Source organism: Anopheles gambiae, chromosome 3 (genome assembly GCF_943734735.2).
Source record: "Anopheles gambiae chromosome 3, idAnoGambNW_F1_1, whole genome shotgun sequence".
NCBI classification, from domain to species: domain Eukaryota; kingdom Metazoa; phylum Arthropoda; class Insecta; order Diptera; family Culicidae; genus Anopheles; species Anopheles gambiae.
The window spans coordinates 16,133,939-16,161,864 of record NC_064602.1 but is presented as its reverse complement, the minus strand read 5'-3'; the positions used below and the strand labels follow the sequence as shown (position 1 = coordinate 16,161,864).

At 42.0% G+C, this 27,926-nt stretch overlaps 1 protein-coding gene across 5 annotated transcripts in view; it reads left to right on the top strand.

The window, feature by feature from the left end:
* The first annotated feature begins 707 nt into the window (after nucleotides 1-707).
* The window catches only part of LOC1275587 (uncharacterized), an 86,722-nt gene continuing 59,503 nt past the window's right edge, over nucleotides 708-27,926 (top strand). For 2 of the 5 annotated variants that reach the window (XM_061662628.1, XM_061662627.1), the window contains exons 1-2: nucleotides 708-805; nucleotides 2,299-2,571. The gene's annotated coding sequence lies outside the window, so the exon portion shown is untranslated. The other 3 variants (XM_061662630.1, XM_061662629.1, XM_061662631.1) reach the window with 3 other exon arrangements.

Genomic DNA, 27,926 nt, shown 5'->3' with positions numbered 1-27,926 from the left:
ATAACGATTACTTTAGACTTCAATCAACACAAGGCATATTTCTTGTTTCTTCTCCTCTTTCAATCAATGTTACAGCACTGATTGTCAGTTACAACCGACACCGAGGCTACAGATTTGAAGCCGTTTAATCTGCATTCAAAAGGTACTGCTTCTCCTCGTGCGATGTTTTGCCTCTCCGCTTTCGAACTTCATCAGCAAACATCCTTTCCCCTAGCCGGCATACAGCGGCAGCAGCAGCAGCAGCATGAAAACCCTCCTAAAAACCATGCTGACCATTTCCTGAACCCGCACATTTTGTCTGCTGTACATGTCTTTCGTTAAGATTGTGAGTGAGGCGATAAACGATCGGTGCGTTTTAAAAATATTAAGACACCCCAATCAACACACACACACACACACACACATGGAAAAGGGGGAAGATGAAGCGGAAAGAAACCCCTGGCAAACACAGAACCCTTATGATCGGAGAAGGTATCCGATAGCATCTGATTGAAAGCAGTCCTCCCGCGCGCGTTCGATTGCGTTCGATGCTGTCGATGTTGACGATGTACAGTTTCCCCGCCATAGGCAACCCACTAGGGGAAGTAAAGCCGGTGTGCGCATGTGCAGCACCACCGAATGTGTTCATCCGTGTACGTACACAAACCTTCCCGCGTTCCTTGGTGGTGTGGCTGGCAAGGTGGAACAACGGTGGTACCGGTTCGAGGGATACGGTTCAGCCAACAGGCCCGCCAGTCGGTGGATGGCTTCGGTACGGGATACATCGGCACTCCAACAGCGGTGAACAGTGAACAGAACACATTGGGTAAGCTCGAACAGCCCGAAGCGAAGAAACAAACACGTCGTCGTCCCCGCCACGTGGATTGCTTGCGGTCGTGACCAAGGGACAAGAGCTCCGACAAGTGTATAATCCAGTGTAGAGTGTATTGTAGAGTATGTGCAGTCAATGTTACAAACGGGGCGGTACGGGCTGTAATGCCTGATTAAGGCAGCCAAGACGTTCCGTGCGACCCCTTCGAGAGTGAGTGTCATTATCCATATGCGATACGTTCTTGTCGTGTCGTGGGTACTTGTACGTGACCGAACGTGCCGGTAAAGGCAAAGCAATTGGTGCAAGAAATCGGTTACATATGAGTGGCAGCAGCAGCAGCAGCAGCAGCAGCACGATCGTACGGTCCCGGGGCGGAAGGAAACATAATTTTCCAACCCCTAGGTTCCAACCCGTTTACCCCGTTGCTCGCAGCTGATATGCTAATATCTTAAGACTGACGGGCCCAAAACTATCTTGCTCAACTGCTGCAATCCATCACTCTCGTGTGGCGCTCCAGGGTGTCGCGCGAGCAGGTTGTGGTGGAGGAGGAGGAGGAGGACAAGGAGGATTACCAAGTATCTTAAGCAAAAGAAGTGAAAAGAGAAGAAGAAAAAAGGGGTATCAAAAACGATGTGTAAAAGTTTGATCGTGGAAAATGGTCTTACCCAGTGCCTTCGCCCAGTCCTAGAGTAACCCTTGCGCTGAGTGAAGCAAGACAGATGACGACGATACCGGTGTCATACGTCTCGTGTATGTGTGTGTGTGTCGGTGTGTGCGTGTATCTGTGCGTTGCAAGTGTGTCAAATTTGGGAAAAGATATTACCGCACCGAGAAGGCAAATGCCGGCGAACAACCCGTTCCGACCCGTTGGCAACAGTTGGGTGACAAATTGGGAAAATTAAGATAACTTTCTCGCTTCTCATCTGCGCTCTGCGTACGTTGGTGGGGTATGCAACGCCTGGGATTAATATGCGTAGTGCGGATGCTGACGCGCCACTGTGCTGTGCAGTGCTTCCTGCTAAGTAGGCTGAGTTTTTTGCATGAAACGGGAGAACCTTCTCACGTGGACGCTGGTTCCGGTGGTGAAGCATTGGGAAAAGGAACGAAGGGCAAGAGTGGAGGGGCATATTTTTTTGGAAGCACATTTTGAGAACTGGCGCGACGATGTGAGTGAAAAGGGCATTAGAGGGTATGCCAAGTTTATTAATAATCCCGGCACGATACAGCCTTGTCGTCTTCGTCGTCGTCAACGCGACACAGTAGCGTTGGTGCGTGATTTGAAACAAAATCAAATGACAACCACTGGTTTTGGGAGAAGTGTGTCTGTGTGTATGTGTGTTTGTGTGTGTGGGTATAAGCGTGATCGGTGGCGAGGTGATACGTGCGCGTGCTTTCGGTGTTTGGTTCGGAAGGAAATTGTGCAATCAAGAGTCCTTTTTTGTGTGCTGGAAACGCTCTTACCTTTTCCATTCTCTGTTTGTTTTCAGTGTTTCAGCTTCAAGACAAAAGGTGCGTCACGTGCGTAAGGTGTTGGCGTTTGTTTAGCAGCGGGTGATTTAGCCCCTTGGCGCGTGTGAGTGTGAGGATTATACATGTTATAAAACACTCCGTTGCGGTGTGACGATAGTTTTGGTTTGAACGGTATTAAATGAAGTGTTAAATAAGGTGTGTGTGCGTGTGTGACATGGCATTCGGAACGGTTGGACGTGTTTGAGCCTGTGGTGTGCTGGAGCGATCCGAATCACCGTCGTCCCTTAAAGGTAAGTAATTTTCTGCTCATGTACAAATCGGAATATTTTACACAATTTTTGGGGTTTGAAATTTGAATGGAATTTTTCAAACATTAAGAAGTTATTGGGACTTCATTCAAAAATTTAGTATTTATTGATTTTTGTCGTAAGATTCTCTAAAATATTGCATGCAAAATTTCCTTCCAAAGGAGTCGCTGACTGGTGATCTATTCGATATACATGCGCGCACGTAAAACTTAGGAAGGGTGCGGTTCCCAGCCAAAGGATTCACCCGTAACGAAGACCGGTTGTTGAAGTAGCTATAAGTCTTGAAAGCTGGTATGATCACTTAGTCGTTATAGCAAAGAATTTGACAAAAGAAATTCTTAATTTATAAATATAAGGGACACTTATACAGTGGCTCACTCATGCTAGACTTAAATTTTTGATGCCATTTCATAGGTAATCTTTCTAAACATTGATTATGTTATCATACTTTTTCTATCCTCTTCTGGCCAAATTGTTCAAAAGCACCACAATTGGACCATTGGAAGTCAAACAACTGATCGTACATCACTGATTAAATGGACAAAACTGAAACAGTTGAGGTAATAATTAAGTTTCCATGAGCAATAAGGACCACTTTCTTTTAGAGGCCAAAACTAATGCACGAAAAACTGGCCCATTACAACGCGTTTTTAAACCACGCAACGTGACTTATGTGTGTTTTCAAAGCTAGCCTGCAGAGCAAAATCGATACACTTAAGGCAATGTTGCGGTGACATCGTTTGAAGCCTTATCTCAGTGTATACGCTCAAAGCTGTTCCAAGAAATAAAATGAATAGCTAACAAACTGTTATCAAGATGGACTGTGAAGAGAATATCACAACAAATTCTTGCGTAAATTCTTCTAGTTGAAAGAGACCTCCAGACCACAAGACTTCTTAAATTTTAATCATTTTTGTAAGGAATATAGTCTTCTTAACAAACGTTAATGCTACATCTATTGGAAAAGGCTATTCATTTGTCAACAATGACTTGTGTCGTCCTATTTCTTGCCACGTAATTGGATCACTACTCAGCATATTAAGAACATTGTGTACTCTGCCAGTTTTAGTCGATGAAATGGTGCTATCCACTGTACACATTTTTCTAGGAATTTGTCTATTGCGCCAATACGACCAACACTGAACTCTTTTCGATAGGAATGTCCATGCTATTCAAGTACTCTTTCACCGCACGACGGGGTAAAAGAAGGCTCCTGGCCTTGGATGTGTACCTTTCCCTTGATGCAGCAGCTGAAAGGCAAGACGTACACTCAGAGACCCGGCAGCACTATTGGATTGGCGGAATCAGTCATTCATTCCATGTTCTAACCTTTCTTCAGATGTGAATTGAAGTTACATGTACTGGATGAGCCATCCAGCATCCAGTATGATGCTAACTGTTTGGTAACGTCCTTCAGACCAGCTATGTCATTGTTTTAGTTCGTGGAATTTTAGATCAATACATGAAGTTGTTGAATGTTAGCTCCAGAGAGCTAAGGTCAAGCTATTAACGTAGATGAGGAGAATTCCTCGTGATGTCATTAAAGTTTCGTTGCAAATGTTAATAATTTTTATTAAGAATGCATTAAAAATCCAATTAACATTATGCAGAACAGTCAGTGCAACGACGGTTCAAACGAGTCATAAATTCAATGCGCTAACGGTAGTAAACCGATCATTTAAAAGTCAAACGTTGGTATATTTTTCCTTTCATACCATCTACTCATTTTCATCTATCTTTACCCATAGGCTAACAGCACTTCAAACAAAATCGCAGTTATGTTTAATTCAATTTTATGTATATTATCGAAATTGATAACAATTTCTGCGTGCTGCGTGCAAGTGTCAACAGAGTGCGATAATAGACGAACGAATACACCGATTAATCTCACCTAGTTAATGAAACAAAAACAACACATTGTCCATTTAAATATTCATGCAATTTACAGCGTGCCGTGGAGCGGTATCGAGCGAACGATCTTTCCCAGCCGACACAGTCGTTCATTGATCCATTATGCGTTCGGCTAATAAATTTAATAGCTGCATCATCAGCCCCGATAATACATGGAAGCGCGTTGTCAGATGCAAATTATCTTCCAACAGGCTCACAAAAGCGCGTCCCTCCCAACCGTCCAGCGCGTTCTCGGCACGGGAATAATTTCACCGATCAGTTTCAAGATAACGCCATTAAGCGCCAATCAGCGCCTGATTGGCCACCGAGAGAGAGCCACCAATACCGAATACCATCATTCCAGCCACGGAGCGTATCAGCGGTAGCCACGTGCGATGAGTCAACATTAAGCTAGCAGTGGGCGGCTGAAGGATATCAAAGCGCTTACAGACGGAACACGGTTGGATTAGCAATTGTAATTAAATTCCCGTTTAGCATACCGTTTCGCGTAAATGATTCGCCCGTTCGGCGGAAACATTCCTTAAACGCGGACGTGTTACATTGGCTGTAAGAGCTGCTCGCGCAGTAAAGCATTAAGCTGTGTATGTGCAGCAAGAAGTACGCTCTTTGATGTGCAAAAAGGTGTTTGTTTTTAAGCACTGTTTTCATTCGAACTCAACACGGATGAGCGATAAATGCAGCTGCATATCGATAATCGTGCAAACGTTCGCCTCGTTCGCCCTCACCATGTCACCGATGGTTTGCGTTTGCTGGAGCCAGTGCGGTGGAAAATGTTAGCTATTGCGATTGCTGTCCCGAGTTTTTCCCACCCTACCAAACCGTCCCATAATCTCTAATCAGCATTGCAACGAATGCAGCGCAATAAATTAGTGTTCAGTGAGCGCAATGAATGCAATGATGCAATCAAGATTGCAATTGATACTGTGACGCCCGTGTTTGCTTCCAAAAATAACAATATTGAATTTCGCTGAATTTCACAGCTCACTAAACAAAACCGTGGGTTGGTGTATCAAATTAATTTCTACCTGATAGACCATAGGGATTCGGTTTTGTTAATGTTAAATGCCTGTTTGCTTATCGTTCATCCCCAGCTGACCTGTCAAGCCAATGACGCTCGTCCATGCGCGATAGCATAACAGATGGTGAAAAATGAAGCGCTTAGGACGATGAAAATGGTCTAAAAAATGCGTCATAGTTAATGGAACGGCAACGAGAGGGAGAGAGAGAGAGAGCGGCCGTGACAGTGTCATCGCACCTGAGTGGTTGCGCGATGTATGAATTATGCATACGAGGCTTAATTTATGAGAGTGTAAGAATGTGTTCCGTTCAACACGTGTTCGGCTTGATGGTGTGGTTGATTATTTAATGGAGTCTTGAAAATAGATTCCTTGCTTTCCGTGTCTCTGTATGTGTGTGTGTTATGGAGCAGGTGAGCTTGGTTAGTTTGTGTCAAATGAAGAAGTTTTGAGGCTACCTTTATCGCTACCGGCGGAAAATTTGTGAAATGGCAGTGGTAAACATAGCACTTACACTTTAAATTCATTTAAGTTTTAAGTCATTTGTTAGTTCTATGAGTAGTATGAAAGCTTAATTGTGTGTGTTATTAAATTAAGTAACAAAAATAATGACAAAAAGGATACAGATCATAATTACAAACATACAAAATGGCAAACTTAAAGAAGAAAGCATGAAAATCGAGAAAAGTTTTACAAAGAAGATGGATGAATGGATCGATTGTTTAGTTTGTAGTATGTGTCTGTCCGATCAAAGTGTTTCCAATCGGACGCTTTTAGCTTGAGAAGATCAACGGAACATGCAAGCAGAGGTTTGCAATTGACTTTCTAAATCAATCTATGGATTTCTTTATCACTAACATTAAATGTCATTCATTTTGGTAACAATCTACGAGGTCTAGCCTTGAATATGTTTAAGGTACTTGTTAGGCTAATAAATAATTTAAAAACGCAGCATGCCCTTAGTCCTCTCAAGGGATGACAGATGGAGAACCACTAACTTACACGTATTTAATATAATAATATCTACTCTGCAAAAGATTTTTAGTTACAGAAACACTTCTAAAGTGTCTCAATTCTTTTTATTATTATTATTATTATTATTATTATTATTATTATTATTATTATTATTATTATTATTATTATTATTACTATCATTATTATTTTTTTTATTATTATTTTTATTATTATTATTATTATTATTATTATTATTATTATTATTATTATTATTATTATTATTATTATTATTATTATTATTATTATTATTATTATTATTATTATTATTATTATTATTATTATTATTATTATTAATATTATTATTATTATTATTATTATTTATTATTATTATCATTAATAATTTATTAATTTAGGGTCAGATGAAAGCACTGGTATCCGGAGAGCACACAACACACGGACACTAGTCAGGCGTGGTCCTATTGAGATTTGTAGTGAAAAATAATCGAATGCCAGTAACAGGAAACAGGTCTGGAAATCTGGACTTTTTTTAGTGAAAACATTGGTTTCCTGGATTAGCTCCGAAGCTTATCAAATAACTGGGTTCCTTACCAGTGTTGTGACCAAAACAGTTACTGAGCGCTACATAGCACAGCATCGAAGGGTTGATACAGTAAAACAGTATTATCAAATTCTTTATCAACCGCACAAATTTAACAAATAAACTACCACAGGCAAGTCTACTGTTGGAATGCTGCACTCAATCGGAAAGCATCGTTCTGATGTGATTTTAATTAGAGTGCATTGATTGATGCTTGACAGCAGCAAACCGTGGCAACTGTCAATCCACTGCGCACGGCGTGTGAGCAGCAATGAGCCCGCCGGCAGATGATTTATTCAGCAGTGCTTTCGCATCCTTTTGCCATTAATTTGCAATCTATTGCCCATTATGTACCACCATTTCATGCCGGAATGCACACAGCACGCAACGGACAAACGGCAATCGGCATTACTGCACTGTGCCGGCCCGGGAAGGGGCCACCGAAGATTTGGGCCACCGGTGTCGTCCGCGGTGTAGTGTTTGTGTTTGCCCCAGCTCCAGCAGCTATTGATTTAGAAATGGGTCACTAATGAATGAGTAATTGGCTAAATTTTCGGAAGTATGTCGCGCACAACACTGTGGCGGCAGGGCTGCCGGACGACGGCACGAGATGTGCAAACGAACGACGCTCGCTGTGGTGGAATAATTAGCACGCCCTACGCAAACCTTATTGCGCTGCGGAATGTTGACCGAGCGCGTGATTTCCCGTGAATGGGAAGCAACATTTTCCCGGCAGACCATTATCTCTAAGACAGTAAGCACATAACAACACTGCCCCCGTCCCTTCCACCCCGGCGTAATGCGTTAAGTGGCCTTTGGTTCATGAAAATTCATGGCACAATCTGTCTGCAGCTTCGTGGAATGCGTGCAAAATTTTGTGGAGAAATGCGTACCACCAGATATAGCAACTTCTGGAGAATCTGGTCGTCGTCGTACCCTTTTGCGAGTGAATCGAAATAGCACCTGAGCATTCCTGCTATTTGGACCACATGTATAACCGTCGAACGGTGCCCTTTGTTGCCAGTTGGTAACGTTTCGAGGGCATAAAGCATAATCGGTGCAATTATTTCTGTTTTTAGCCGCTGGGAAAGGAAAATGAAACCGTTCCTTTATTATTGTTTCTGCTGGTCAACGGTGAAGGACGGGGGCTGTAATTTTAGAATTAAATTGGAACCACAGCTAAACAACTATTCATCCATTTCAGTGCACCACTCGTCATCAATTACGTCAAGCACTGTTGTTTTGATGCCCTACGAATTGCGTCATTGATGTGTTAGGCGACATTTGAAACGGTTCGATCGATTCGTTCCATTGACATTTCAGCGCTGGCTGACCGGTGTGTCCGAAAACTTTAAACCGTGGACAGTACAAATGATTTAATGATCCACCGATGGTGTGGTTCTTAGAAAGGCTCTTCGTGATTCACGACGTATCCTGTCGAGCTGTTTATAATTAGGTAGTTCAAAGTAGTCCTTCAAACATGCTAGCTGAATGCTTTGCAATGCTTATGTGGATGAAAGAAAGTGATTCGTTCTGAACCGTTGTCCCATTGAACCGAGTGAAGTAGTGCAATTTACTGGAAAACGTATCTATCCTAATGCAGGAGGATCGTTTTCTACGGCTCATTGGATTTCTGTGCAAGTGGGTGGCGTCCTATGGTGTGAGTATTTTAGCAATAGCTTGATTGACAGGACAGGATGAATTATTTTGGGCACCGTCCATAGGTGGATGGTTTCCTTTCTTTGGCGCAATATATTTACGGATATGCGGGCTGAGATATTGGCAGTCGTAACTAACATGCGGGTTGTTGCTGGGTTCTCGTTATCTTCCTTTGTTTGTCACCGTTGATTGATCAGACACTTGATTCATTTATTGGTAACTGTAGGTTGGTTCCCACCGTCTCAATGAAATGTGTTAGTAGTGTGAGAATCATTCAAAGGTCACCAGTGTGACATGCTGGAATAAAATTGTCATAATTGTAACCTGGAACTGTTCCTCAGTCCCGAAAATCTCTATTGAGTGCGAATTGTAATGCAATGTTTACTTAACAGCACGGCTAGGTATGCATCATCTCAAAGTAGTACATTCTAACAAGTGGAATGTGTTGATAACGTTTATCGCAATCAATAGATGTTACGAACTTTGGAGATAGTTGTTAAAGGCCTAGAGAAACTTTACATACTTTCGCACTCTTTCACATTAACAATAAACCCTCTCATGGCAATAAATTATAAAGAAGCTCCTGGGACGTCTACAAATACGCAAGTACAGGATAATCATTGTCGGATACTTGGATTTCAGGCAATTTTTATGTATCTGTGAAACAGGAATGCACACAAACTTTGTGTAGTGGCTTTCACATCTCATTTACATGATAAAGCAAACAAATGAATTGCAAACTCTGCTCTAAAACTACAAAAGTACAAATGAGTGAAATTCAGTTTCGTTGTTAGACTTTCCAAATATGCCTTTTAGATGTACTAGACCAATTGTCAGGAAGTAGTGATTTAATTGGTTAAGGGCAGGGCAACTGAATTAAGGTAGACCAATTACATCTGTACTGAAATTTGGAATGTCTGGAGTAATAATAACGACAGTTGATCATTTAATTGTTTGCTTCATTTCCATTTACAACACTGGTTAGTAATGAATATAGTTTTGGTAAATTTGCACTATCGGAAACAACGAAGGTAAACAACATAAAAATACGCAAAATATGTTTACCTGATTACACGAAGACTATAAATACCATTAAAAGAATGTACTAACTGCCATACTAAATGACAGAAGCAAATTAATCCCTAAGGAATTAAGGCTTATGTATTTGGTATTTATTAAAACATATTCATTAAAAATGCAATATAATTTTGGAGACTATTGAGCAACCTATGGGGCCCCATTTCGATCCTCCGCTTAGGGCCCCGAGACAGAAAAATCCGCCTCTAGTCTTAGCTGCCAATTGATATGAAGGCTTTTTACTTTACATTAATAACTTTTTCTCGAAGATGTCATTCATTATTTTACATCTTTTTACTTAGATTGGGGCCGTAAATGGTGCTTAATATTGATGAAAAAGGTATGTATAGAATATGGACCCATATCTAGCAAATTCTTCATACGAATCACACTAGAGACTCATTACAGATCAGTCACGAATCTTATTATTTGCCAATAATCTATCAAAATAGCGGAATGAAGGGAAATCTTTATGTACTTCTAATTCTAATAATATTGATGCCCAAGAATCGTTCTAAAACGCTTAAAAGCGCTCAATATTATTTATTCATTTGTTGCTAAAAATATAAAATCTTACATACTACTTCACCTCATGCTTGTGAGTGGTTTCCCTGCTACCAACGACCTTTTTTGATTGACTTATTTTAAAATGCAGAAGCAACTGGGGGGTGAATGTTTCGCAAAAACTTCACAAAGAAATGCAAATCGATTAAAAGGAATCGAAACGCAATAAACATGTAAATATTCTCCCGAATACTACGTGCAACGGTTCGAGCATTTTATGAGCCCTGCCTCATCCTCTTACATAAATTAACCCTACTGCTATCCGCCATCCCGCACTATCATTCCGGGACCAGAATCGTCCACCGTTCAAAACGCTCCCAAATAACCCCGGACACCATACACTCACGAATAGGTCCCTTTTTGTGGGTGAAGTTTCGCATCTCCCGGCGTAAAGTTAGCACACACACACAGTTGGATGCTGCTTTTTTCTACACCTTCCCGTTGTTGATACCATCAAAAGGAAGCATCTTCCGTTCGGTTGAACCTGGGAAAAGTGTTTGATAAAATTGTATTGTCGCCCTGGTTTGTCAGGCTGCCCGGCTACCCCTAGGCCAGCGGGCAAGTGGTCACAAGTCCTTCTTCCGGCACACCTTTTTGGCCCAAAGCCCCGGACCGGACGGACGAACAATGTAGAATCAATTGAACTGTGTGTGTGTGTGTGTGTGTGTGTGTGTGTGTGTGTGTGTGTGTGTGTATGTGTGTGTGTGTGTGTGCGTTTTTGCATATGGGAAAAAACACGCACCTACATACATACTGGCTCCACAAAGCCTGTCCATACTTTTGGAGCGGTCGACTATCGGCCCGGATGGAAGTGTACTATAAGAGTGCTGTGAATTGTAATGACCGCTATAAAACTGGATCGTAAAAAAAGCTCATTCAACCGTTGTCTCACTGTGGTGATCGCATGTACACTGGCAAACAGTGGCAGCAGCAGCAGCAGCAGCAGCATGGGATAAGAGTGATCGGGTATGGAAATGTGGGTGTGCTCGGAAAATGTGCGATGTGTTGCACTTTTGCCAACCAGTATTGGACAGCGTGGGTTCCTTTTATGCACACACACACATCCGTAGCATTTAGCAGAAGGGCTTTCCTTCTCGAAATTCACCGGCGGTTTTTTTAAGGACATTTCAAATTCAAGCATAATATTCATGAGCTTTTCAGTGGAACAATCGAGGAGAGATAGGGCACAGAAAGAGAGAGAAAATGCAATTGATGTTTGAAGTGCGAACGATTCAGCAATATTGTGAATAGCGGTGGTCAAGGTAGTGCACTGTGTGGGGTAAAAAACCCCTGTACCTTGGATTCATAGCCAACCGACAAGCAGGCAGGCAGCCAAGCAGGCAGGCAGGCAGTGGCAAATAGGGAAAAGCAATGCAATGGAATAAAAACTCCCTCTACAACACAAATCGAAACCAACCAAACGCAAACCGAACTGGAAGCGCAGCTCATGAAAAATACAACGTACAAAACGGTCCCAAAAGGGTCGCACGTAATACGATTCCGATCGAAAGGGTTCCTGTTTTTTTTTGGGTCTCTGTGTTCCTTTTCACTGCCGCTAACCCACCACGCTGCTATCGACAGCTGATGATGGGCGCACGTTGTTACGAACGTTGGGATCGAACTTGTATCGGGCATGGTTGTAATTTTTCATCGGAGAGAGAGAGAGCTAGAGGGAAGGACTGCCATTAAGACAAGGATGATCCGTAAATGAGCAACACAAACAAAAGGGATCGCAAAAAGGGTCAGGCTCCAAAAGGGCTCGGTACTTTTCACCCTATCAAGCAGAAAGGAGCGGGTGCCCTGACCTGCTCTTGCGGAGGCTCGGTTTTGATGCGCAAGATTTGTGAAGCTCATAGTTGATGAAACATTCAAATACACCTACCCAATGTCGCTCCGTGAGATGCACGGTGGGCTTGAAGCGAAGGGAGGGTTTCGATGCGTTGGAAATGGTTCGTTAGAAAAGATCAGATCAGGCGGTGAGGGACCTTCAGCTGAGGGACGGTTCAGCTGGCCGCTCCATTTCATGGTATTATTCTCCGCTAAATTTTCGGCCAAAGTACAACACTGTGACAGTCGTTTTAATTCAAGGTTAAATGTCCCTTAAGGCAAGCGCTTCTAAGTTTTGCATCAGCAGTCGAGCTTCTTAATCGAAACAAACACATTTTTGAAGAAGAAATAGGTAGATAAATTATCTGATAAAGTGGAGCGATCTGGAAAGTAAGTAAACATTAGAAATCCCCTCCTAAACCAAATTAACCAAACAATAAAAAACACGATAAGTGCCCTTTCTATATTTTAAGCCAAAGAGCTGATATTTTGGCCTGTACCTTGTGTACAGACAAAGATACATTTTATTTCTTGATTTGGTTTAAAATGAGCGATAGCACTTATCTCTTCTTCTTCTTTGGCTCAACAACCGATGTCGGTCAAGGCCTGCCTGTACCCACTTGCGGGCTTGGCTTTCAGTGACTAATTGATTCCCCCCCATAGCAGGATAGTCAATCCTACATATGGCGGCACGGTCTGTTTGGGGATTGAACCCATGACGGGCATGTTGTTAAGTCGTACGAGTTGACGACTGTACTACGAGACCGGCTCTAGCACTTATATTAAACTTCAAAACATCTATTCAAACAATGTTTAACCTTTCTTGACATAATAATTATTCTTCAGCATAATAAATTTAAAAATAAATCAATTCTTCACAAGCTTCGCGCCCATGACAAATCGGCGTTTGTTAACATATTTTTCAGGTTAAAAGGTAATCTAGGCTGAAAATTTGTGGCTAATTTTGCGTGTGGTTTTGAATGGCATATTGACATGATTTCAGTCGTCAAATGTCAAACTCCATATAACGCAAAGCTGGCTGATATCGTAAAAGCTCTCTTTAATTGTTAATTGCTTTAAAGATATTGATAACATTAGTAATGTAATTATTTGTATTGCTAAAAGTTCAGATTACAATATCATGGTGTATTCTTCTCCTTTTTTGGTGCAAATCTAAATCAAACCAGATTTGTTATAAATCTCAAATGTACTCAGCTCCATTGCTTATGAAGTATTGGTTTACCCAAGGCAGGTTTATACGAGTCTAGAAACCAAGAAGGGAATAGAACCGTATGTCTCCTAAAATGGTCGTTTGTTATCTCTTCTTCTTCTTCTTTGGCGCAACAACCGCTGTCTGTCAAGGCCTGCCTGTGTACCCACTATAGTGAAGTGAGCTTGGCTTTCAGTGACTTATTGTTACCATAGCAGGATAGTCAGTCCTACGTATGGGGACGCGGTCTATTCGGGACTTGAACTCATGTCGGGCATGTTGTTAAGTCGTACGAGTTAACGACTTGACCTGCAGACCGGCCCATCAGAGTTTGTTATCAGAGAACTTAAACTACAAGGATAAATCACTTGGCTGCTTACGATTTGGTAGAGGAATAGCATTTAAGAACAGTAGAACCACTGTTGGTACACTCGACTTTTTTACTTATTTTTGCATATATTTTGCTTTTCTTTAACTAAAAGTTTAATTTTTACCCCTTGTACTGTTTTAATTATTTAAATAATTATTTTAAAAAATGCAAATCAATTTTATTGCTGCTTTAAAGTTCTTTCGGATAGGTAGAACAATATTTTAAAGTACTTCTTAGCTTTATTTACTATACCTCCATTCCATGTCAGCTATCTGATATTACAGCATTTTTTTGCCTCGATTCGCTTTCCTTAAAGCATCAAACTCAACATATTTTCCCTCGGGTGCGGCATTTTTTCCCGGAAAAATATCGGCTTGAGGAACAGTGGTGCCAAAATGGGAATGAACGACGAGCACGGGCACACACGGGTAGGAGTCACGCACTGGCAAACAATTCCAAATATTGAAAGAAGCAAAGATTAGTGTAGCAATCAAGCTCCCTTTCCCCAAAAAAAAGGAGCGATACGTACTTTCTCGCCCATTGATCGGTCCCATTTGATGCCATATCGTTAGTCTTTACTCGAGCCGAAACGAACGAAACAAGAAAAGGAAAAACAGTTTCCCATTTACCACGTGCCACGGGGGTAGCGAATTTTTCAAACTCGCGAGGTCCCACAAGGTACTTACGTTTTACTTGCCGTCTGCTTTGTAAATACTTTGCCTCTTAATGCAACAGTGTATCGTTTGATCTGTTCACATCCGTTGGGTGAAGACGGGGTTGGGATGAGGAAAAACTGGAGCTCTGTTTTGAAAAAAGAAAAGTGTTGTGCGGAAAAACTCCCCCGTGATGGGCGGCAAAGATCTGATCAAAAGACGATGGCGATGTGAATGTTTGAAAAGAAAGAAAACCGTTTCTCGGCTACGGAACACCGAGCGTAGTCTTTCTCTTCGCCTGTAATGGGAAAAATATGGAAAATTTCATGCCCATCAAATCGTCTGTTAATCGGATTAGCTTGTTTCTCTCGACAGATCGATTTCGTTTGCATACTTTTCCATCAACGCAACGCACTGCCCCCGCCCCGGCAAGGGTGCCGTGAATGAGTTCTGCGAATCGCTGTCGGTACCTACTCGGTCTGTCAATGCACTTATAGGCAATAAATTGGCTTCAAACTGTGTGTTCGAGAGAGAAAGCGAGCTGAATAGAAGGTTCAGGGATGGTCTCGGGAAACTTTTTACCGAAAGAACCACTCCATCTAGATTGGATCTGTTTGTTTGTTTCGCTTTCGTTTCATCTCAATCAGCTCTCAGCCATCTGCGTTACTTATTCCTGGAAGGATATTTTGACGAGCCAGAGATAGGATCGTTTTCTATTTGGAGATTTGGTGATTAAAAGTCTGTGCGCGTTGATGGTGTACCAAGCAGGATTAAGCGAGAGTTGATTATTGAACCCCTTTTTGCTGCTGCGAAATCGATCTGCGGCGATGAGTGTTTTATGGTGAAGTTTATATTTAGCCAAGCGCAAGCGACAGAGAGTGTGTTTGTTCTTTTTCGAAAGGGAACCGATTTTATTTGTTTATTTATTTACGGAAGGACGGTCCGCCATTTTTCTTGAAAGGAACTAATACAAATAACATAATTTTTATGTTCTTATGCAATTTCTTACTTAGAATGAATGAAGATGTTCACGTTTCAATCATTTCAATATTATTCGCAGTAAAATTATATTCAAAGAGGAGAATGTTAGGATTTTGGAGAATTTTGGAAAACATATTCTTCTAGCTCACATTCTTAAATGCTTTTGAATAACATTATCGATGAGTATTAGGCATTACTGATCGAATTGAGGTCCCGTGGTACAGTCGTCAACTCGAACAACTCAATAACATGCCCGTCATGGGGTCATGGGTTCAAGCCTAGAATGGACCGTCTTCTCGTAGTAAGGATTGACTATCCGGCTGCGCGTGGTAATGAATTAAGTCTCGAAAGCCTGTATAGGCCGGCATGTCCGCGTAGGACGCTACGCCAAAAAGAAGAAGAAGAAGAAGATCGAATTGAGGGAACTAGTGATGGGTAAAGTTGGCAAAAATCCGGAGTCGACTCCGATCCGACTCCGATAAATTCGAAATCGACTCCGGAAGGTAGGTCCGCGCTGCAATATGCGGAGTCGTTCGGAATCGTCCGGAGTCGTACGGAGTCGCCCGGAGTCGCCCGGAGTCGCCCGGAGTCGGAGTCATTCGGAGTCATCCGGAGTCGTTCGGAGTCGTTCGGAGTCGTCGGAGTCGTTCAGAGTCGTCCGGAGTCGCCCGGAGTCGGAGTCGTCCGGAGTCGTTCGGAGTCGTTCGGAGTCGTTCGGAGTCGTTCGGAGTCCTTCGGAGTCGTCCGGAGTCGTCCGGAGTCGGTCGGAGTCGGAGTCGTTCGGAGTCGTTTGGAGTCGTCGACTCCGGACGACTCCGGTCGACTACGGACGACTCCGAACGACTCCGACTCCGGGCGGATCTAGTGGTTCCATTTTGCCGGAGTTGGAATCGAACTAACAATAGTCGGAGTCGGATCGGAGCCGTGGGTGCGCTCCATACAGCACATCACTAGAGGGAATGCGTCATATCGAACGTCATGATATCATATCTTAGCTAAATGTAAATGAATGTGTTTATTTTACTAAAAGATGAAGTAAAGCTGTACGTTTCACATATTTAAACGATCGTTATTGAGATGTTGGAAAGTTTAGACAGGGCTTATAATGGAACAAAAAAAAAACCCTTTTAAAAGGCTATTGCTGTTTCAACTACACTTCAGCTTCACCCGTTCACTTAGCAAGACGTTGATTGAGATGAAACGAAAGCGCTGATAAACTTTGTCCAACGATCTTCCACCATCCAACGCGTATCCATCGACCCACGCGCCGGAAACCCCCGTTTTATCACAGTTTGACGACAGCAATCTTGCCAACTTTCGTGTACACTGTGTGCGCGGAATGAGAATTTATAGGCAAACTAAATAAAAAGAAAAAAACAGGAAAAGAAAGCACAAAAAAACGGGTTAAGCTGAACAATCTTTGTCGGCCCGTTGGTTCTGATTAAATCATCCGCTTATCAACGGAACCCCAAGGCGGGAAGGCGGGGTTGGGATCGATGGACAGCCGGGTTTCCTATCGCCGCTTGGGAATTGTGCACCTACGTACCTACGATGTGTTGTATCGGTCGGCACGAGCAAGCGAAACTTTCATCGATACACAGTTTGCGCAAGAAAGGGAGCAAACTCTCTTTATGTAGCGATTTCTTTTTTCCTCGTATATATATATACATTCAATCGCATGCCATTTACCCGTTCCTTTCGAGATCGAGAGCAGCAGCAAGAGCAGCAGTGCTCATCGGCCGGGCAAAGTGGTTCCAGTTCGCTGGCGTAACGAAACCAATCTTCGTAAAGCAGCTGATAGATTATGCTCATTTATCAATCAGAGGTTGTGCGGTGGCGAGGCTAGAAGAAGGCCAATGAATTGCTGGCCTCTCTTCGATACTCCCGCTTAGTTGCCTCGCTAGCACGATAGTGTGGTGCTGCTGCCCCGAGGTTGGGCAAAGTTTAATCGCTCACAATCGAAGGCCAGAAGGTCCGAGCCCGGGGGCAGGTGGCGTCTTAGGTTACGCTGCTTAGGATCCTGTGAAGCAGTAAACGATTTTCTGGATTAGTGCCCTCCGGACCGGCGGGACCCGTCAAAGCGGATTGTAACGAGCCGAAATTTATCCGTTGCCCCACCCCCCCCGGAATCCATCGGAACCGTATCGGAAACCCTTCACTCGATGCTCTTCAGAACAATCCAATTAACACCTTCAACGGGGCGTGGGTTAGTTTTTTTTTTCTTCTGCTTCCCTTTTTTTTGCCGCCCATTCGCCTGTTCTCCGGCCCGCTCCGGTACAAGTCCATTGCCAATGGTGTGCGAATTGTTACGAGTGGCGTTAGGTTTCACGTTCAATCTAACCTTCGGTCCGGTAAGTAGCGGGTTAGTGTTCGATTTTCCGTTTAGTGCTGGCCGGCTGCTTATCGCTGGGGTGTGAAGTGTGCTGAGGCATTCAAATTACTAAGAAAATTTGCCCTAAAAGGATGGAATAGTATTGGATCGTTAAGTTACTATAGCTAAAAGGCATTTAGTTTTTAACACTATTTGATTTATTCCATTCAATAATTTAAATAACCTCCTGAATGGATGACATTGTTGCTGTGTGGATGTTCTGAAGGCATCTTACAGTTGTTTTTTCATAATATCCACACCACCTTGAACTACTTTCGCTGCCTTTTCCCTTTCTCCCCATTCCCCAACATTCTTATCGATGACGCATTCGAGAGCCACTCGACATTGTACGGCCTTTTCTTGCTCTGCAACCCGTACAATTTCCACCACTTCAAACCGGCACGAAACCCGCTAACGACCAACACGTCTACGGTGCAGGTACTGATTGACCCGCCCGCCCGGGTGTCAAGGAGGAGTGCTGTCGTTGCTCGAGCCAACCAAGCGCCCAAACGCCTGGGAGTAGAAGCACGTTGGACGTGGAAAGCTGGCGCTACCCCATGTTAAATGGTCGATACATTTTTATGAGCTCTCCCAGCGCTCCGGCATGGTTTCGGTTTCGCTTCGGTCCACTTAAGCTGTCCGGCAGCTAAATTGCTTCCGTTCGTTTAATTTCTCTCGCCCGCTGTTATAACTTCGCACCATTGGGCCGGATGGCCAGTGGGGAATGGTGGAAAGTGGCGGAGTGGACTATCACCCCTTTCGCCCCTTTTCCAGTGCATAAACTGTTCGGATATCATAAATTCATCGCCAGATGGTAGATGTTGTGTTGGTTCTTAAAATAAACTGTGCAATAGTTGCTCAAGCGAGAAGGCAGGGAAGAATGTTAAAACTTCGGGTACGTGGAAACAGTCTGTTTTTGGTGATGTGAATTGATACTGATTTATGCTGACAATTGTTTACTATTTTAAATTGGTACTTGATGTGAACCTTTTTTAATTATTTTGATTTATGGTAGAGAACTAAGTGTGTATAAAGCTCTAATTGACTGCATCTTACTTGCAGAATCATTGCTCAATGCAGCTCTCCAAAACATGTCAGCTGTGCTCAATCCAGTGCTCACTTTTCAGCCATTTCTAAATAAATTGAATAATTATCACTTTACTTATTCCATCCGTTATTTGATTGATCCATACTGTATTCAGCTGTAATATTTATGTTACCGTTATCATAAAATTGACGGTTCAAACTATTGCAACTCTGCGCAACTGTACAGTATATTTTCAACCATAATCATCTAGTTTCTATCTATTCATCGCTCATCGGCATGAAAACATTGAGCCTTTCTTGTATGTCTTATTAGAAATCAACCTGGAATATTTAATAAAAGCTGTGTAAACATGCTTTACACTCCATTTAAATTATTAAAAAATAATAATAAATGTACATTTATAAATTCTATACAATGATCATGTCCATGATAAAATAATTTTTAAACAAATTTTTTAAATAATGCTAACTTTTAAATATAAAAGAGTTAAAGGTTGAATTTAAATCTACTAAGGTTGAATTTAAATCTACTACGAAGCAGAATTATGCACTAATAATATGAAGAAATGTTTCGTTGTGTCCAAAAATCGTCCTCATCCTCATGGTTAAATGCAAAGCATACGTATTGTTTACAAAGGCATCATTTGCTTATAGTTTGGAATAGTGCTTCGGGAAAATTACATGAAAGAGTATTTGATTAACTGCCACCTGTTTGTCCTTTTGAAGCATCACAATTGAGCATTTTGTTTTTGGATAGTTTTGGATTTCATTCTAGGTACTGGTTTCGTCCAAATAGGACATCCTACCCAGAATTTCATTAACAATGGCACCCGTACTGTCCGAAGAGCTGAACACAATAGGCCCACTAAATTTGAAGCTATGGTGTTGTAGGACCTAATATTTTCCCAGAAAGGTAGCAAGCTATCAGCCAAAACGGTGACATAAAGCTGTCGTTCGAGAAATGAGTAATAGCGAATGCTCCAACTACGACTCACAATGAAGCAATAAAAAACTCTTTGTTCTCAAACAACGATATGCACATCAATAGATTGAACAAGCCCCAAACAAAAATATAATAAATAATTACCCAAAACTATCGAAAAACCAATCGTGTGCAAAGAGATTGCAAAGCGTACGAGCACTCTCTGATACGGCGCTCTCCTAGAAATAGGACCGTGAACAAATTCCCAACCCTGCTGCAGTGTGCGGATTTAAAGGTAATACCGTCGCGGTCAATTAACCTACATCATACAGCCCGAGCGGTTGCGGTTAACCGAAAAACCTCAACACCAGCCAGAACCAGCCCCAGTTCCGGCAGCAACAGATGCGAACAGAACATTCTACCTCCTTCACTCACTCCCTCTCTCTCTCTCTCGCTCTCTCTTTTCCTCTTCAATCTCTTTCTGCGGTTGCTAGCTCGTGCAAGAGCAGGAGAGGAAACGCATCGCTAGTGGAAATGGTATCGAACTCGCTGTGCGCGCAACCCGGTAGCGTTGGGAACGGCATCCGTTGGCACCAATTACTTCTCCTATAGCTTCACTTCTTGGAAGTACCCGTGTCGAAAAAAGGGTTTTGCGTCCCGACGAGGGGGCTGTGGTGCAAGGTGAAACGGTGCCGGGGCAAGATCGAGAAAAGATCAAAGAGGCTGCTGCCGTTGAAAAGACCCAAACCGATCCGGAAACGCCGCGTGGTAGATGAAATGCAATCCGTAGACGTTTGAGGTCGAGATGGAGGAGCTCCGGACTGCTACACCGAGCAGGCAAGATGCCAATCAGACCGGGCCGGCACACTGATGTTGTGCAGGTGCGCTCGGTGCCTGTTGGTTGTACCATTTGACAGTGAATAGCAGGCCAGCAGGATTTGTGAAATACGAACCCGACCGAACAGGTGTAATATTGATCTTTTCATATTTCCTTGACAACGATTTGACGATTTCTTTAAGCGGGTTTATTTTTCAAAAGCCCTTCGTTGCTCTCACCGCTTCTTTCACACGGGTGTGGTGGAATGGGTGGAAGGAGCTAGATGGACGGAGCATCAGAACTGGTGTGTCGTATTTCGTACAATTTGTGTATTTCTGCTCCCTGTTCAAAGTGATGGTTAAAAATACACTGGACAGCCCAGGCGAATAAGTTTATTTTTTCTGATCAAGTAAAGTACTTCCAGGCACTCTGTGCACATTATGCTGTTGGTTAGATGTTGGTGAAGATATAGTCTTGATGAACTATGGGGTTCACAGAATAAAATTAGAAAAGAGATAAGATGGTAAAAAACCTATATTTCATTTAAATCTGCTTTGAATTGGTTTGGTAAATGTTTGTACCACTTTTGAATAAGTTATAAATTATTATATCATAAATATCTTAATGCATAATGTATTTTTGGATGTGCTAATATACTCCACAAACACAGCTCGATACAAACATTGTTAGTATCAATCTCTTGCTGATTTAAAGTGAATAACGACATAAGATTGTCCATGTAGCTGTATCATCATTTATTATTTTTATCATTATCATTATAATTATTTTTATTATTATTATTATTATTATTATTATTATTATTATTATTATTATTATTATTATTTTTATTATTATTATTATTATTATTATTATTATTATTATTATTATTATTATTATTATTATTATTATTATTTTTGCTATCCATTTTATTATTATTATTATTATTACTATTATTTTTATTATTATTATTATTTTTATTATTATTATTATTTTTATTATCCATTTTATTAATATTATTATTATTATTATTATTACTATTATTATTGTTATTATTATTATTATGTTTTTTATTATTATTATTATATTTATTAATCTCATTATTTTTCTTATTCTTATTATTATTTTTTTATATTATTATTATTTTAATTATTATTATTATTATTAATATTATCATTATTATTTTTATTAATATTATAATTATTATTTTTATTATTAATATAATTATTAATTTCATTATTTTAATTTTTATTTTTTAGTTATTTATTTTGTTCAACGGACTATCGTCTAAATGAAAAAAAAACATGATGAAATCTAACTTAACATAAATTTCTTTGTGCACTTCGTTCCTGTCATCCTAATAATATGTTAGTTTTGAACGCTGCAGTACTAGAGTTATAATATCAGACAAGAAAAAACATGAATGCAAAAAAACTCTTCTTCAAATGTTCTATTTTAAAAGCCATTTTGAACATTTGAGAATTTCAGTCGAGAAACATAAAAAAACGCAACCAAAAAGTTGGATAGAAACTTGAAAGGAGTCATCGTTACATGGAGACGCCCGGTACTTCATGGAGAAGCGTGCACTAGACATTCTCTAGACACGAATAAACGGTTATTTGAAGAGCATTAAGCATTGAAATGAACATCTTAAAATAGAACACAACATTATTCACCAGTTTTTTTTGTCTTTCAATCGTTAATTCATTTTATGCTATTTTCAACCAGGCTTTTCCCGGCATTCCAATGTATCCTCGTTTCCATTGTGCTTCAAACGAGGCTAAATATGAACGAGAGCTTTGGTATGCAGTGGCAGATACCGTACAGCTACCACGTTACAGCATTGTCTAGGTACAAAAACGATTCACCCTTCTTCGTCTGTTGGTTGCGCCTCGGCAAGTCGCTTGGTAGTCGTTATAATTCCTTTTCCAACGGTGATTTTCAAAGTGCTTGCGCCTTGCCACCGAGTTTCGCGTTCCCGGTAGCGCCCGTCTGTCAAAGCAGGGTGAAAAGAAACACCACAGGCGGGCAAGCAGCATATACATAAAAGCAGCCCGCAGTGGAAATATAATTGAAAAGCTCGACAAACTGTTTGACTTACACGGAAATGGGGAAGGAAAAGTCACGTCACGTACCGTGAGCCCTGCCGGCAAACTGTCCGGATGGGGCAAACAATGGTTTTGCGCCATAAATGCGGTTACCCACCGGGTTTTTGACTTAGTGTGTAGGGTTTGATTTAAAAACTGTCTTCCCTTTCGGCTTGCCTGCTGTTTCGGGGCTACGGGGTACGACACGAACCAACCGGTCCTCGGTCCGGTTTCCGGGAATGGTGCGTTTTATTTTAGTTCCGTTCAGCTTGTTCGCTTGTTTTTTTCTGTCTTCTTTTTGTTTGAACGAAATGGCGAATGGCAATCAAATCACGTCCAACGGTTGTGTTCGGTTCTTGGAAGCTTGGTGGCTTACGACACAGCACGCCGTAAAACACCGTTTGGACCGTTTAAAGGCACTTTTCGTTCGGTGTAAAGATCTGATCGGAAGGTGAGTAGGCATAAAAAAACCGTGGCGTAGCGCAGGGTGAAATAATGGAACCTAGAACGAATTGAAAAATAGAGCCCTGAACACCGAACACAATGTACGGCATCGTGTTCTGCTTTCCCAACATCGTACCAGAACTGGGTTTTGTGCAGTTATACGGCAGCATTTATTCGTTGGTCGATTGTTGTTTGCCACATTCATTTGACCAAATTTCCCTGCCCCCTTTCGCTGCCGGAATGGTAAAAGCTGCTCTCTGTTTACTTTTGCACTGCCTCCAAACAGACGAACAGAGCAATACACGGTGCTACAACATGACATTGCCCACTATTGCTACCGACGATGATGGTGATAAAACTTTGTCCTGTGCCCTACGCTGTGACTGTAACTGTGTTGAGCGGAATAGTTCGGGAAAAAAACCCCAATCGTGTGCTGCTCTCAAACCCCTCCGACAAGTTTCGTTGCCATTTCCGATTTGCTGCGATCGAACCAACCGGCGGGCGGAAAGCGGCAAATAAGTGAAATGAACAGCTCAGCGCGCGTGGCGGATGGCGAAAGGCGGCGAGTGCGGTTCGAAACTAGCCAGATTGATGAATTGTAGCCAGATGCGACAACCCGTGATACGATGGGAGGGTGTGGTGTGGTTCCGCATCTTCTCAATGGAAAAGTGAAATTCAATTTTGGGACGCGTTGTAAGTTTGGAAATGAAATTAGTTTTTCCAAGCCCTGTGAATGCGCATACCGAGAAAACATCAACCTCCAACCTCAATGCCGTGTGATTGTAATGGGTTATTTGGGGCGGGCAGTGGCTGGATTATTTCGTCCGGTGTACATTGTGGGCTGTGGAACCGGGGGGAAGAGTTTTTGTTTTAATAAGATTCGTAAAGTGTGGTTCAGTTGTTGGCAGATTTAGCAGACGGTTTGCAGGGGGCTTGCAGGAAATAAAATTAAAACCATCGTATTTTTGTTTGGTACAAACTTGGTCAAATGGTTTTGCTGGAATGATACAGAATCTTTGGCCCTTAGCACAACAGTGTGATTTGTTCGTGGCTATTACACTCATGGGCTTCTAAATATAACCAACCAACCGGGGTCTACCTTTCCAGATGCGACTAACCGATCTTTCCAAACGTACTTTTCACTCGTATTGTTTTATTTTTGTTGTTTTTACTTTGCTCTCATCCTTCTCAATTTGCGTTTTGCGCCATATTATACACGAAAGCTTGTCAAAGTTTCATCGGACCATGTGTTTCGTTATTTTATTTTTATTTATTTCTTTTTCAACGTTACACATGCGAGCTTAGTAGAGCAACAGTGAGCGGGCAACAACTTTCCTAAACAACGAACGGGGCTGGGGTGAAGTGGTTGTCTACTGCTGAAGGCTAACCGGTAGGATCGGAACACCATACACACAAATGGCGATGGCGATGAGACGATGGACGATGGCAGTTATTTGTGGAAGCTTGTGTTGTTACATGCATGTGCTTAGGCATCTCACTCTCCGGCCGGAGCTGTGTTTATTTTGCTGTTCATATGTTGAATGGTTTATTGTTGGAAAATATTCCATTTGGCGGCGGTGGTGGTGGTGGGTTTGGTAAGCGAATGGGGGCTTTGGTATTTGGATAGTTTAATTAACTTATTGCTTTGCATAGAGTCGTTCATTTGCAGAGCACAATGCAGTGGTGTTTCATAGATTATTTAGACTTCATACAAAACGACTAGATCATTAAAATAAGTTGTTCAAATAATGATTCTAATGCGACTAAAAGTAGTAAGAAAATGTACTCTTATGTAGTGTCTTTTGCGATATGTTATTTTGTATGTCATTGAGTATGTCATTTTTCCATCTCTTGGCATATCGAATAGGTGGGAAATATAAGTGTGATTGCTTGTTTATTTCAAAAGTGCAATTCTTTTTTTTTACTATAAAGTTTCTTTTTTTTTTTTTTTTTTTTTTTATTCAGAAGGAACGGCTTTGGCCGTATTGCTTAATGTTAGGGTATAATCATACAATTCAAATGATTGCGAGACATTTCCTTCTCGCAATCCTTCTCGCAATTATGCACTCGGACAGTGCAGGAATTATCCAATCCAAGTCCTTCTCGAATGGCCTATTTTTTCGTAGCAGGGGTCGAGATCGTGCAATCCGTCGTCGTCCATTCTAGTTTGTTTTGTGAAGTCCATTCGTGGCAGGGGTCGAGATCGTGTTGTATGTTGTCATCCGGCGTACTTGTCCGGGTCATCATATGGATAGTCTTGGAGTTTTCGAAATATCCATTGCAGGTTCGATCCAGTCCGTTTTGAATAGTCCAGTAAGCGTAGCAGGGGTCTTTATGAAGTTTAGCTTCCAACGCTTTCGAGTGACAGTATGCATCTAGCATGTTTTTAGGAACCTTTTTTACGAAGGACCTTGTCCTAGCCCTTGGCGAGGATCTATATGCCGGGATCGAGGGTTAAAATCTTTGCAAGGACCTCATCCATGCAAAGATCTTCTGTCTCAAGCCGTACCTGAACTTCCAGCCATACACATCACGCACATTCATTTATACATTCACACATACAGTCATTCATCACAAGCAAACTAGCGATTTACAACATGTAGCACAAGGACACACAAATGGAGTATGGATGGGAAACATTACTCTTCCGGCCAACCAACCGATAGCAAGCCGTCCGACGATGACAAACGTTCGCAACCCGACGGCACAAGCGCATGCCAACACAGACGACCGACCACCGCACAGCCAGCCACAAGAGTCTTGCCATAGGGATGTCACACAGTTAAACCGTTAGCTCTGCAGAACCCAAAGATAATCCCCAAGAGGCTCCAGTCCGACCCAGCTAGTATATCCCGGATGGGGATACCAGGAGATCTTCCCAGTTTCTCGACTGCATCCAACAAAGTGGGTCGTGCAGCCTCGTATTCCTCGCAAGACCATAGAAGATGGTCTATGTCGTGAAATCCAAGGCCGCAGCCACATGCTTTCGTGTCGACCTGTCCTATACGCTGGAGATGTGCGCCCAATGCGAAATGATTAGACATAAGTCTAGACATCATTCGAATGAAAGCACGCTCTCCAGAGATGTCGCGGAACCAAGGTTTCAAAGAAACTCTAGGAGAGATCGAGTACAGGAACCTCCCAAGTTCATCCGTGTCCCACATGCTCTGCCAGCGTGCAATGCAGAAAGCTTGTGGGGCCCGTAAGAACTCGTGAGGGAGGATGGGTCTATCGTAAACGGACCCTTCCGAAGCACCCTTCTTGGCCAAATGGTCTGCTTTCTCGTTTCCTAAGATGCCGCAATGAGCAGGCAACCATACCAGGGATATTCGAAACGATTTTTCAAACAGGGAGCTTAGGACTTTTAGAATTTCTTTTACAAAATAGTCTGGGCTCTTAATAGCCTTCACGGATTTTAATGCTTCAAGAGCACTTAGGCTGTCTGAAAAAATTACATACTGATCCGGAGGGCATGCACTTATCAACAGTAAGGCATAAAGGATTGCGGCGAGCTCCGCTACATAAACTGAGCATGGTTGGCGTAATTTAAAGTATGCTTCGGTACACGTGTTGTATACACCAAAACCAATGCCCTGCTCTGATGAGGATCCGTCAGTGTAAAAATGGTTTACATTTGGTTGGCCATGTCTTTCCACAAAGATGTTGGGAATTGTCATCCAGCGAAGATTATCAGGGATAGTTTTAATTGCCTCCTTCAACGAAGTATCTACACTTAAAATGGAACTGCAGGACTCTAATAAGCTGGCACAGATAGTATTTTGAGATGTACTAGGGTGCACCTGTAGAGAAACAAAATCACGATAGACCTCCATGATTTTGCATTTAGACCCTATCTCTTGCAGTGTTTCAAAGTTCTCGATTATCAATGGATTTGATACTGTAGAGCGGACGAAGAGGCGAAGCGATAGTAGCTCAAAACGCAGCTTTAGCGGCATCACTCCGGACATCACTTCGAGTGACATGTTGTGAGTTGACTTCATGCTACCTAGTGCGATTCTAAGACAGCGATACTGTATCCTCTCAAGTCGGATTAAATGCGACTTGGCTGCCCAGTGGAAGCATATGCAACCATACTCCAAGACGGACAGTATCGTTGTCTTATATAGGTTAAGGACGTCTTTGGGATGGGCACCCCACCAGAGTCCGGTAATCGTTCTGAGAAAGTTGATTCTTCTTGTACATTTCTGTACCAGATAGTCAATATGTTTCCTCCATACATTTTTGCTATCAAACCAAACCCCTAGGTATCGAAAAGATCTGGCAATGGATATCTTTTTACCATATAAAAAGATATCGACGTTTGGGTCAACCAAATTCAAGCGTCTATTACTCTCAGTGTTGTAAAAGAAAGAGAATATCAGCATTTCCGTTTTCTCTGGAGAAAACTCGATACCCAGGTTTGTGGCCCACACTTCTAAATTGTTTAGTGTGGTTTGCAAAGGACTTTGAAGGTCGGCGATGCTGTTGCTGGCGACTGAAACAACACCGTCGTCCGCCAATTGCCTAAGGCTGCAGCCAGGTGCAAGGCATGTATCAATATCATTCACATAAAAATTATACAACAAGGGGCTCAAACAGGACCCTTGTGGTAGTCCATAGTAACTGACTCTCCGAATTTTCATGTGGCCATTGTCGAAATTCATTGCCTTTTCCGAAAGGAGGTTAAATAAGAAGTTATTCAGTCTTGGGGTTAAGCCCGCAGATTCTAACTTTTGACACAGAACATTGACTGATACTGAGTCAAAAGCCCCCTTGATGTCAAGAAATACAGATGCCATCATTTCTTTACGAGAATGAGCTATCTCGATTTC